At 37.9% G+C, this 14,283-nt stretch overlaps 1 non-coding gene across 1 annotated transcript; it reads right to left on the bottom strand.

The window, feature by feature from the left end:
• Positions 1-753: 753 nt before the first annotated feature.
• LOC111766180 (small nucleolar RNA SNORD35) lies at positions 754-840 on the bottom strand. Its single transcript, XR_002798291.1, has one exon. It is a non-coding gene; the product is annotated as a small nucleolar RNA SNORD35 (small nucleolar RNA).
• Positions 841-14,283: the final 13,443 nt, after the last annotated feature.

Raw genomic sequence — 14,283 nt, 5'->3', positions numbered from 1 at the left:
GAGAAGAAAGCATCATCTTAAGAATAATTCTCAGACTGAAATTAATGGAGGATGCCCCCCAGGTTTACTGAACTGTAGAGGACCTGTGACTCATGTTTTCCTCACAATTTCTCTTTATTGTAATGAAAATATTTATCCTATGTTTGCCCATTTGTGTATTGGAAAGAGATAAATTGTTTTGTAAATTTCAGAGGTCTATAGCAGACAGGACTTTGTCTCAAGACAAACTGTATTTCTTTAAATTGATTGTGATATGATTTAGTACTTGCATTGTTACTGATTTAAGTTTTTTTTTGAATATTGTAATGTCTTTTTTGAATTCAAAGGGTGGAGTGTAGCAGTTTGATATGGTTATGAATTCCAAAAATAGATATTGGATTATGTTTGTAATCTGATCTGTACCTGGGCATTGAGTTACGATTGAATTATGATTAGGGCACCAAGGGGTGGGGACTCACAGATAAAAGGCATGGCAAAGAACAGAATTGAGGGGTTTCTGAATTTAGAGTTTTGATGTTTGAGTTTGATGCTGAAGATTTAAGCTGGACCTCAGAAAGTAAGCTCCCAGAGGAAAGAGAAGCCAGTTTCAAGAAGAAGGGAACCTTGAGCCCAGAGAAAAGCAAGCCCAAGGAATGTAGGAACCCAGGAAGCCTGAACCCCCGCAGACATTGGCAGCCATCTTGCTCCAAAGAGAGTTTGATAAGGGAAGTGATTTATGCTTTTTTTTGGTTCCTCCCCCCCCCCCCCCCGCCCTCTCTGGCATCAGCTGAGCCACTGGCATTATCGGCAGTGCCCACAGAGGCATCCACAGACCATCGTGAGAAAAAGCCATCATCTGCCTAATTTATGCTTTATGGCCTGGTATCTGTAAGCTCCTGCCTCAAATAAATACCCTTTATAAAAACCAACCAATTTCTGGTATTTTGCAGCAGCACCCCTTTGGCTGACTAATACAGTGGTCTATGTTTGTAAAGTTTTTAATTTACTTTTTGCAAATTCCCTATACATGTAACTGGAATTAAATCAGAGACAAATTAAAGCTTTGCATTACGCTATATCTAGGTTACCAATGGCAAGTCAGTAAAAACTCAGTCAGTTCACTCAAACAATCATTGGTAAATTTTTTAACCTGAAATGACTGGACTGATTGCTGTTCTATATTAAATAATTATTAAGTTAATATACTGAAATCCTTATGGATTAAATGTTATCATATCTGCAGCTTACTTCAAAAATTCAGTTTGGAAGGGAAGTGTAAAAATAAATCAAAACTTCCCATGAGCTGATAATTATTGAGACTGGATGATGGTTTAATTCTCCATATCTGTAAATTGTTGAATTTTTCATAATAAAATGCCTTTTAAAAACATCAAGTCAAAGGCCAGAAGTTTCTGTCAATATAAAAAAAATTGTTTGGCATTACCACCAGAATAGTACAGTCACAGGCTTACAATAGTAGGCTAGGATAACCAGAGGCATAGAGAAAATTATGAATCCTTTCATTTTCAGCACTAGAGTTATGGACAGCTACTCAAAGTTGGTGTAGCTGGAGATTTTTAATTATATATTTTTATTATAATGTTTTTGAAAATATAAATAATAATATACATATAATTTTCTTCATGGGGGCAAGTTCAAATGCATTCTTTGTTTGCCCCTACCCTACCTACTCTCTTGTCAAACAGATGTGTTTTACAGAAGTGGTGTAGCCAAATATTACAGTTCTGATTAACAAAAGTCAAGGCAATATAAATAATGTGCACTTAACTTTTGCAAATAAGGGGGATGTGATAACAGTTATTTAAAGTTTGGTTACATTTGAGTCATTGAGCACAAGTATGACATGAGACCAGTTTTCAATTTTTAAATTGTTTGTTCATGTGATATGAAAAAAGGTAAAACAAAACAAAACAGACAGGTACTAGAGGTTACATAAAGTTGTTTAAAAAAAAAAGCTTAAGACTTAAAGGAAGGTGACTGTCCAATCTTTAAAACAAACCATTTTTAGGCAAAGCTCTAGTTGTAAATGACACTAGACTGACAGTTGGTAAAAAAAATAAGCACAAATAATCATTGTCTCCACTTCTTAATTTCCCATTGCTGCACATTTCTTAGATCTCCCTGAACAGCCAGACACCTGTCCTGCCTCTCACAACTTGCCCTGTTTTCTGACACACTCTGCAGTTTTAGGAACAGGGCTAGAGTGAGAGCTCATTATCTGACTTTTCTCTGAATTTCTTTCACTAAGGTAATAGTGGTGTCCCACAGAATTATGTGTGCCTGTCAGAGAGCCCTAGCTATAGATGATTGCCTTTGGGGTTTGCAGAAGACAATGGAAAGAAATGCAAATTGGGTGAGTTACTCTGAAGCAGGAATTACTTTTCATCTTTGTAGCTGAGGAACTATTTGAGAATGGCAGGATGGTACAAAGGGTTTTGCGGTTGTGCCGTAAGCTTGCCTGCACAGGCACATAATTTACTCTGTTGCACCAACCTGTCTTGCCATAAAGTATCAGTGACACTTCATAGATGAGGAGTACCTGTCAATATTGTGTTTATAAGTGAGAAAGTTGTCAGTGGCAGCTATCACTAACAAAGGCCCACTAGACTAGAATTTTTGGAACCCCAGATAAGACTCAATTGTGTCCTTCTATTTGCTGATAAGAAAGATGAGAGTAGTCCCTGATATCTAGGAATTACCCTGGTAAAATCAGGTAGGTCTTGGTGTTGCTATAAGTTGACCTGGAACATCTAGGCCTTGGTGTTCACGTGCTGAACATAAATAACTTCATAGGATATCACCATCAGACAGGTCCATTCAGTGGCCATGACCAATCAAGACAAGAATATGATCCCTCTGTAACCATGTCTGAAAACAGACAAAACATGGATATTGCCCAAGCCACAAAAATGGCCAAATATACCAGTACTCTGGCTAATATGAGTGACTGCTGCTTTGTTTTATTTTAAGTTTTACCAATTACAGCTTCAGCTCAGTTTAGTCTTTCCTCCTTCTATATAAGATTTATCAAGATGTTCAGTCTAGAATTTTTCCTTCTTCTGGACTTTCACTTTTAAATCAGAGTGAAAGTCCACTTCATTAAACTTAACTCAAAATCATCCTATAATAAGTTGTGTCCAACCCTATCAAGGGAGATTTCCCTTGGCTCATTTTCCCTCATCATTAAAAGTAAGAAACCTAAGTTGCTGAACTTCAAGTGTGTTCCTTATAGCCATTTGCCTTTGGGTAATTGATTACAAAATGGTTACAATGGGAACTTTATAATGAATAAAACAAATATGGTCATTTCTTTCCAACAGGGTCATTGGTCACATGTTTTTTTTTTCAGTTTGAGTAGAATAGTTCTGGGATTGTACTGATTCTACACAAGGATATAAAGGAACAGTCTCTTTCTTCCTTTCCAGTCTACTCACAGCCTCACAAAATACTATGCCCTGAGAAGTCAAGAATTTTGCTAGTAATGGCCCCTTGTGTTCCGGAAGAGTAAATTATGTTCTTTCTAAGTATCACCACTGACTTTTACCAAGATAGCAGTAAGAATGGGGAGGATGAGGGGAAACAGTATCAAAAGGCAAAACAATTCTGAACCAATTGTTCTTTCAATATACATTTTAAAAATTAAGTTGTAAGTCTGGTGCTTTAGCACTTAGGGAAGTGCTAAAAACTAGGCATGCTAAAGGAGGGTTTTTGCCAATAAGGTAAGAGATGCAGCAAAGTCATTTATTTACCCAAGCATTACACTATTGTTGCAGAAGAGGTCTAGGTCTACCTGAGAAACCCAAGAAACACTCGGAGAGATGGAGGAATGAAGTTTTATTACACGTGCAGACCCAGAGGAGAGTTCCATCTCCAAATTCTGGGCGCTGCTGAGGTTTTCAGAGGCTTATATAGGGAGGCTGGTGGGAAGCAGGCAGGAGTACAGAAGCAAATCTGCTGGTTACCTTGCGATAAATGGACACAGGCTGAGGCAATGTCTAACAACCTAGATTAGCCCACTGACTCACACAATCAAGCTCTTACAGGTGCACACCCTGCAGCTCACAGCATACACACACACCCAAGAGCTGCATTATCTGGAGGCAGCCTGAAGCATAATATGGTGGGATAAAAGGGAGGGACAGGGGATTCCCTTAACACTATCACTTGCCACTTTCTGCCTGGAATGTAAACTCAGTGAGGGCAGAGACTCACTGCTCTATCTTCTCTCTCTAGGACAGAGTTTGGCACATAACAGGTGCTCAGCAAATATTTATGAAATGAGTGAGTAAATAAATGCTTATATGTAGCCTTTATAATGTCGTAGGCATGGTAAGAGACATTACAGGTTGTGAAATAGCACCATCCCTCTCCATACGGAGCTTTAAAAGTGGCTAGAGAATTAGAAACATACAAAGATAACTATAAACAGTCTGCAGTGGATGTTCAGAGAAAAGGAAAGATTACCCTACTTATGGATAGGAAAGGAAGTTTCAGGGAGGAATTGGTTTGAGTGGGAAGGATTTACAGAGATGAAGGCATGAAAGCACATCCCTTATGGAGTTATCAGCATGAACAAAAACTTGGTATGAGTAAAGAGGCATAGCAATGAACTGTAGATTTGCTCCCCTTCTGTTCAATCAACTTTAAACTCTTTACATCATTTTAGCTTCACAGAGTCATCCATTTCCCTATTTCCAAGAGGAAATACTTATTTTTCATACTTCTCAGATAAGGAAACCAAGAGACACATACTAATTAACTGGTAAAATCTGGATTTGAATCCAGACCTTCAGATTTCACAGCCTGCAATCCCAACCACTAGATTCTCTTTAGCTAGTATCATTTAGCTTATTTTCAGCTTGTCTATAAAGTGTAGATATATGAAGGGGAGGAAGGATAAGACTAGAAACTTTCAGGGTTAAAATGATAGAAGAAAGAGGGGTTTATCACGTTGATGTACAAAAGCCATCTTTGTACTTAAAATACAATTAACTTCTTTAGATGGAAATATCTAAGTAGAGGCTAGAGAAAATGGTATAAAAAGTATTGATTATTTTTAGTTAATTTTACAAAGGCTCTTTGTTGCCCTTTTGTGTGTTTTCTTTAAGTTTGACTCCATTAATGCGTATTCTAAATACTGTATTTTGAATGATTTGGTAGAATTGATTTAAAGAATTCCTCTTTTTTTTTCCTCTCCCCTTCCCTCCCCTGCCCCCAGTTGTCTGTTCTCTGTGTCCATTTGCTGTGTGCTCTTGTGTTTGTCTGCTTCTATTGTTGTCAGCAGCACAGGAATCTGTGTTTCTTTTTTTGTTGCGTCATCTTGTTGCATCAGCTCTCTGTGTGTGCGTGTGTGCGACGCCATTCCTGGGCAGGCTGAATTTTCTTTCGTGCTGGGCGGCTCTCCTTACGGGGCGCACTCCTTGCACGTGGGGCTCCCCTATGCAGGGGACACCCCTGGATAGCTCAGCATTCCTTGCGTGCATCAGCATTGCACGTGGGCCAGCTCCACACAGGTCAAGGAGGTCCAGGGTTTGAACTGCGGACCTCCCATGTGGTAGATGGATGCCCTATCCACTGGGCCAAGTCCACTTCCCAAGAATTCCTCTTTTAAAATATTATAAAGTTGAGATGTGTTCTTGTGCTTTTTGTTCTATAAGAATCCTTGTTTTTCGGAACATAAGTCAAAATAAATTTAGTTGAAAAATAAAACATATATCTCTCCAACAATTAAGAAAGATTATGAATTACTAAAAGAAAATGTATAGTGAAGAGCCACACATATTTAAGAGTGGAAGAAGATATGAAATAAGGTCCATATAGGTAGTAATGTTTATAAATTGTGCATAGTGTAGATTTGATGAATAGCTGAAAATTACACATGTAATTTTAATAGTACTATGAAGCCACTGCAATAAGTCATTTCCTTCCTTCCATTAGTGCTTAAATGACTTTGATTTTCAGAGGTCAGCTACTATCACCACCACAATGAAAAATCATTAGTGTATTCTCATCTGTGGTCTGGGGATGAAAATGTTGATCCTTAGCCTGATCTAGCTACCTGGGGGTAAAGAAATGAGGCTAAAGGGGAATATTTACATTCCTCCTCTTGCTATTTCCAGCAGCTATATGTATGTGAAAGAATCAAAAGAAAATGAGTTAGAGGAGGCCCTATAGGAAAAGCAGCAAGATGGCATCAGTTTAAGGGGTCATGCGCCCGCTTTCACAAAAAACTGCTGCGAAGGGGCGAGATCCTGTCTGAGTGAGCAGTTTTGGGAAGCCACAGAGCAGGAGGCTTCAGGGCATCGATCTGGAGGGAACTGTACAAAGAGACAAAAAGCCCAAGGGAAAACAATGAGTTTCTCCAACTGGAAACAGTGGGTGGCTAAGCCACCTCCAGGCAAAAAGCTACTGTGAACCTCCTTACTCCTACCAGCCACCAAGCAGGAGCGAACACTCTTCGGGAGTAAGAGGGCTCTGGCAAAGGGTGGAGAGGGGTTTCCTTTCTGTGGGTTTAGATACTTGGATCTCCTTTGAACTTTAGGAAGCATGCCAGCTGGCAAGATGTGGCTCCAGGAAGAGGGGAGGGGTGAATCTGCTCAGCAGCTTGATTTACCTAGCCGACCTGGGAGAGGGAACTTGGGCTGGGAGAGGCGGAGTCAGGCAATTGACTGGTCTGGTGCTGAAAACTATCAAAATTTCAACTCCCCTAAGGGAGATGGGCAGTAGGAAGTGCCTAATAACCTACTAAGGGCCTATTTAGGGTCCTATGATAGGAATGGGAAGTCCGGAAGAGGGTTGAGAGTCATTTCTCTGTGGTGAGTTTTGATACCGGTGTCCTATTTGAATTTCTGAAGGGAATTCAACCTGACTAGGAGAGGTGAGGGTGAGCAGGGGATCTGATCATACAGGCTATTGCATCCTGCTGCCCTGGGAGAGAAAGCAATAAGAATAGAAAGGGGACAGGGCCAGAGAGGCTGCTAATCAGTAGGAATCTGCTCAACTGCAAAGAGTCAAACCTGCCCTAGGAAAGTGACAGTATAGCTCTCTAGATAATAGACCCAATGAGAAAGTTTAGTTCAGTGGAGAAGTCTCTGCTTGGAATATATAAGGTCTCTGGTTCAATTCCCAGTTCTTCTTAGAGTAGTGATCCCCCCGGGTAATCAAGCACAGAGCTGATACTTTAGGACAGGGAACACATAGACAGTATTTTTGTATTAGCTTCTCTTATTTTTCTTTAAAAAGTTTCCTTTTAAAAAAATTTAACTTAGTTTACTTGGTAAAACCTAACTCAAAACCTCCAGAGGGCAAGCTGCAGGGCAATTGATTGATGAACACTGGCAGACTGAAATTGTCAGGGGTCTAAGAGGGAAGGCTGTTTTTCCTAAGTTTTTGTTTGATTGCTTGCTTGAGTGTTTGTTTTCTGTTCTTTTTTCTTTTCTTTTTCCATCTCTTACTCCCCCCTACGCCTGCTGTTTTGTTTTGCTTTTTAATTAGGTGCTTCTGGCTTGTTTCTTGTTTGCTGTGTTTCCCCCTTACTTTGTTTCCCCCTTTTTTTTAGTATAGCAATTTTGTCTGCCTAAACTATTTCTTTTCCTTTTTTCATCTTCCTGTCTTTTGCTTTTTGTTTTTGTTCTTGCATTCCACCTATCTTTGTTCAGTCTTCAATTTTTCTTGTTTTTATTTCTATCTCCTCTGTTCTCTGTTTTCTTTCTCTTTTTAGCTTTTTTTTTCTTATTGTCTTTTCTCTTCCGCTCTCTTTTATCATTCTGGCCTTTTAATTCATTCCAGATATTTTTCTCTATTGGGTTTTTCATTTCATTGTTTGTACTCCATTTTTTTTACTCTTAATCCTCTGTACTTCTTACATTAGTTAATTATTCATATTCCTAGGTTTTATATGGTTCCTGTTCTACCTTTTACTATTAATATTACTATTATCCTTTTCCTCTTCTTACCTCTTTCCATTTCTCTGGCCCTAATCTTTTTCTTTCAAGGGAACACAGACAATAAAAAGGAAATAAAATAAAAGGAACAAAGTGTCAAAGAGAAAACTTATCACACACAAAAGCAGCAACTAAATACAACCCTAGAGCAGAGAGAAAAACTAATCAACTGAGTAAACCAATCAAGATAAGGAGATGCCTAAACATCAATAAATTATAAACCATACTAAGAAACAGGAATATATGGCCCAGTCCAAGGAACAAACTAAAAACCAGGAGGAGATGCAGAACATGGAACAACTAATCAGAGCTGTCCAAACAAATATGAATTAACTTAAGGAAGTGGAGGAAGAGATTAAGGATATTAAGAAGACACTGGGAGAATATACTGAAGAAATTGTAAGCATACATAAAAAGATACTGGATATGGTGGTGATGAAAGGCACAATTCAAGAAACCAAAAATACACTGGAAGCACATAATAGCAGATTTGACCAGGCAGAGGAAAGAATTAGCAATGTGAGAAAATACATCTGAAATCAGACAGTAGAAGTAGAACACACAGATAAAAAGATAGAAAACATCAAGCAGGGATTTAGGGATCTGAATGACAACACAAAATGCACAAAGATAGGTATTTTAGGCCTCCTAGAAGAAGAAGATAAGGGAAAGGGGACAGAAGTAGTATTGGAGGAAATAATAGCTGAAAACTTCCCAACCCTATTAAGGGAGATGGAAGTACATGTCCAGGAAGTACAGTGCACTCCAAACAGTATAAAATCCAACAGGGCTACTACAAGACACATACTTTTCAAATTGTCCAATGCTCAAGACAAAAGAGAATACTGAAATCAGCAAGAGAAAAGAGAACCATCACATATAAGGGAAGCTTGATAAGATTAAGTGCAATCTCATCTGAAACCATGGAGATAAGCATGCAGTGATATGACATAATTATGGTGCTAAAAGAAAAAAACTTCCAGCCAGAATTCTCTATCTAGCAAAGCAAGCATTCAAAAATGATGGAGAATTCAAAATATTCACAGATAAACAGAAATTAAGAGAGTATGCCAATAGGAAACCTGCTTTTCAAGAAATACTAAAGGGAGTGCTGCAGGTTGAAAGGCAAAAAACAGGAGAGAGAAAGTTGGAGGACAGTGTAAGAAAAAATAAAAGAAATAAAAAACAACATATGACCTACATAAACCCAAAGAAAATATGACTAATGTAAATAATTCCTTGACAGTAATAACCTTGAATATTAGTGGATTAAACTCACCAGTCAAGAGACACAGATTGGCAGAAAGTATAAGGACATATCACCTCTCTACATGCTATCTGCAAGAAACCCACCTTAGACCCAGAGATTCAAGGAGGCTGAAAGTGAATGACAGGAAAATAATTATACAAGCAAAGGACAACTAAAAGAGGGTGGGAGTAGCTATACTAATATCAGACAAAATAGGCTTTAAATGCAAAACTATTTTAAGAGACAAAGATGGACACTATACATTAGTGAAAGGGTTAATCTCTCAAGAAGAAAGAACAATTATATTCATGTATGCACCTAACCAGGGAGCCTCAAATTACATGAGGCAAACACTAGAAAAACTAAGGGGAGAAATAGATGCCTCTACAATTGTAGTGGGGGACTGTAATACACCATTATCACCATTAGGCAGAACATCACAACAGAGAATCAATAAAGAAACAAAGATTTTGAATATTACATTAGAGGATCTGGACCTAACAGACATATACAGAACACTACACCCAAATACAGTGGGATATACTTTCTTCTCAGGGACACATGGATCATTCGCCAAGAAAGACTACATGCTAGGCCACAAAACAACTCTCAATGAATTCAGAAAGATTGAAATTATACAAAGTAATTTCTCTGACCACAATGGAATGAAGCTAGAAATCAGTAAGGACCAGAAAACCAGATTACACACAAGGATATGGAAGTTAAACACACTCTTAGACAAACAGTGCATCAAGGAGGAAATTACAAAAGAAATCAGAATACCTTGAAACAAATGAAAATGGTAGCACAACATATCAAAACCTATGGGATGAAGCAAAAGTTGTACTGAGAGGGAAATTCATAGCCATAAATGCATATATCAGAAAAGAAGAAAGAGCTATAATCAAAGCCCTGACTGTACACCTAGAGGAATTACAAAAGAACAACAAACTAACCCCAAAGGAAGCAGAAAGAGAGAAATAACAAAGATTAGAGCAGAACTAAATGAAATAGAAAAGAAAAAATTATAAGAAAAAATAAAACCAAAAGCTGGTTCTTCAAGAATATTAATAAAATCAGCAAACCCTTAGCTAGGCTAACAAAGGAAAAAAGAGAGAAGATGTAAATATACAAAATAAGAAACAAGGAAAGGAATATCACCACTTACCCCATAGAAATAAAGAGTACCATAAGAGGATACTTTGAAAAATTATATGCCAACAAGAAGGATAATTTAGAGGAAATGGGTAAATTCCTAGAAACACACAAGCAGCCTACATTAATGAAAAAAGAAATCTATGAACTCAACAGACCAATCACAAGTAATGAGGTTGAATTAATCATCAAAAACCTCTCAAATAGGAAGAGCCCAGGCCAGATGGCTTCACAGGTGAATTCTACCAAACACTCCAGAAATAATTAACACCAATCCTCCTTAAACTCTTCCAGAAAATAGAAGTAAAAGGAACCTTGCCTAACTCATTCAATGATGCCAACATCACCCTAATACCAAAGTCAAAGACACTACAAGAAAGGAAAATTACAAACCAATTTCTCTACTGAACCTAGATGTTAAAATCCTGAACAAAATACTTGCTAATCATATTCATCAACATGTCAAATGAATTATATACAATGACCAAAGATGGTTCACAATAAGAAAAACAATCAATGTAATATACCACATAAACAGACCAAAAGAAAAAAAATTACATGATCATCTCTATAGACACAGAAAAAGCATTTGACAAAATACACCATCCTTTCTTAATAAAAACACTGCAAAGGATAGGAAAGAAGGAAATGTCTTCAACATGATAAAGGGTATATATGTAAGATCCCACAGTCAACATCATATAATAGTGAAGTTCTAAAAGCTTTTCCTCTAAGATCAGGAACAAGAAAAAGATGCCCGCTATCACCACTCCTATTTAACACTGTGTTAGAAGTACTTTCTCAAGCACTTAGGCAAGAAAAAGATATAAAAGGTATCCAAATTGAAAAGGAAGAAGTCAAAATTTCACATTTACACATGACGTGATCCTATACATAGGAAGTCCTGATAAATTTACAATAAAGCTTCTAGAGCTTATTAATGAGTCCAATAAAGTGGCAGGTTATAAGATCAATGCACAAAAATCAGTAGTATTTCTGTACATCAATAATGAGCAATCTGAGGTGGAAATCAAGAAAAAATCCCATTTACAATAGCAGTTAAAAGAATCAAATATACCTAGGAATAAATTTAACTAAATGACTTATACAATTAGTTAAATGACTTAAACACAGAAAACTACAAAACACTGTTAAAGAAATCAAAGAAGGCTTAAATAAATGGGAGACTATTACCCTGTTCATGGATGGGAAGACGAAATATCATTAAGATGTCTATTGTACCAAAATTGTTCTACAGATTTAATGCAGTCCCAATAAAAATCAACACAGCATTTTTTTTTTTTACCAAATTGGAAAAACTAAGTATGAAACTTTTTTTGAAGGGCAATAATAGCCAAAGACATATTGAAAAAGAAAAACGAAATTGGAGGAATCACACTACCTGACTTTAAAACATACTACAAAACTATGGTGGTCAAAACTGCATAGTATTGGCACAAGGATAGATATATGGACCAGGGGAACCAAATTGAGAGTTATGATTTAAATCCTCAAATACACAGTCATCTGATATTTGACAAGGCCACTAAGCCCAATCAACAGGGAGAGAAGGGCCTTTTCAACAAATGGTACTTGGAGAACTGGATATCCATATCCAAAAGAATGAGAGAGGATTACCATCTTACACCTTATACAAAAATCAACTCCAGATGGATCAAAGATCTAAATATAAGAGCCAAGGTCATAAACATGTTGGAAGATAATGTAGGGAAGAATCTACAGGAACTTGTATTAGGACATGGCTTCATGAGCTTCACACCCAAAGCAAGTGCAGTCAAAGAAAAAGTAGAAAAATAGGACCTCCTCAAAACTGAAAAGTTTTGTACCTCAAAGGAGTTTGTCAAGAAAGTGAAAGGACAGCCTACCCAATGGGAGAAAATATTTGGTAACCACATATCCGATAGGAGCCTAATATCCAACATATATTAAAAACCCTATATCTCACAAATAAAAAGACAAACAGCACATTTAAAAAAAGGGCAAGTGATTTGAACAGACTTCTCCAAAGAAGAAATACAAATGGCTAAAAAGCACATGAAAAGACGCTCAGCATCACTAGCTATTAGGGAAATGCTAATCAAAACTATAATGAAATATCATTTTACACTCATTAGACTGGTGGCTATTAAACAAAAGAGGACTACAATTGCTGGAGAGGATGTGGAAGAATGGGAACCCTCAACCACTGCTGGTCTGAATATAGAATGGTCCACCTATTGTGGAGAACAGTTTGGCAGGTCCTCAAAAAAGTAACTATAGATCTGCCATAAGATCCAGCAATTCTACTGCTGGGTATATACCCAGAAGAATTGAAAGTAAGGACATGAACGGATATATGCTCACCAATGTTCATAGTGGCATTATTCACTATTGCGAAAAGTTGGAATCAACCCAGATGTCCAACAACAGATGAATGGATAATATACATACAATGGAATATTACTCAGCTCTAAGAGGGAATACAGTACTAACATACGAGATAACATGGATGAATCTTGAGGACCTTATGTTGGGTGAAGCAACCCAGCCATTAAAGGACAAATATTACATGACCTCACTGATACAATTTAAGCAAATTAAGTAGGCTCACAGAGTTAGAGTCTGGAAGATAGGTTTACAGGAGATAGAAAGTGAGAAGGTTGCATGTCAATGCCCATATGGGCAAAATCTATAATAAGGTGGAGGGGTGTAGTTGTGTAGTGAATGGGCATAACAGTGGTGCAGTGATGCTATGGGGTTGGGCGGTGCTGGTTTATGAGGGGGGTAGCATGGGGAGAGTGGGTTGGACATTCTTTCCTTTGAGAGGTGGGGTCTATGTCCCTTCTGCTTGAATCTAAGCTGGATGGTAATGGTTTTGATGAAGGGAGTGTGGCAGAAATGATGTTCTGCCAGTTCTGGACTTTTACTCTAAATTTCCATCATGGTATCTGGGAGCTCTGAATCACGGTGTTAGAAGTCCAACTACCCCGCACCAGAGACCATATGGAGAGGACATGAGATTGCATCCAGAGGGAGAGAATCCCAGCTGAGTTCCATGTCCTGGCCATCTCCACCAATGCAGCAGGCATGTGAGTAAGCCCTTGTGGACTGTATTATTCAGGGTTCTCTTGGGAAACAGAATCAACAAGAGATATCTGTCAATAGTATGTGATTTTATAAGAGTCTCTCACATGACTGTGGGAATGCATAAGTCCAGGTTCTGCAGGCAGGCTGCAGTCAGGGGCTCCAATGAAAGTCCAATGAAGGTTCTTGATGAATTCTGGGAGATGTCAACTGTCCAAAGACGAACTGGGACATTCTCACTCAATGCTGGAATCATTTCCCCTTTTAAGGCCTTCAACTGATTGGATAAAGCATTACTCATTCCTGATGGCAATCTCCCTGATTGATGTAATTGTAATCAGCTATCTATGATTTACCACCCCAGTAAAGTCAATGATGACTAAAGGCCATAAATTCCCTTGTATTACAACTAGCCCAGTACTTGCTTGACCAAAACTGGGCACAATTACCTGGCTGAGTTGACACAATAGCCTAACCATCACAGGGGGCAATGGAAGTGTTCTGCATGATCTTGCAATGATGGATACAGGCCATGTTGAATTTCATCAAAAATTTATAAAAGTGTATGGTCTAGAGTATAGACCATAATGTAAACCATTGATCATGGTTAGTGACTGTATTTCAGTATTTGTACATCAGTTGTAACAAATGTACCACCCATATATAAAAGGGTTATTGATATGGGAAGGAGGAAAAGGGAATGGATGTTGGGTATATGGGAGTCCCCTGTTGTCTGTATGTGACTTTATTGTGACCTAAAACTACTTTGAAGACAAAACAAAACAAAACAAAAAACAAGACACTGGGGAAGAAATGGAAGAAAATGTCACTGTACATACAAGAAAACAGAAA

Source organism: Dasypus novemcinctus, chromosome 2 (genome assembly GCF_030445035.2).
Source record: "Dasypus novemcinctus isolate mDasNov1 chromosome 2, mDasNov1.1.hap2, whole genome shotgun sequence".
Classification (NCBI taxonomy): Eukaryota; Metazoa; Chordata; class Mammalia; order Cingulata; family Dasypodidae; genus Dasypus; species Dasypus novemcinctus.
Note: the sequence above shows the minus strand (reverse complement) of the source record. Positions and strands in the feature narration are given on the sequence as shown.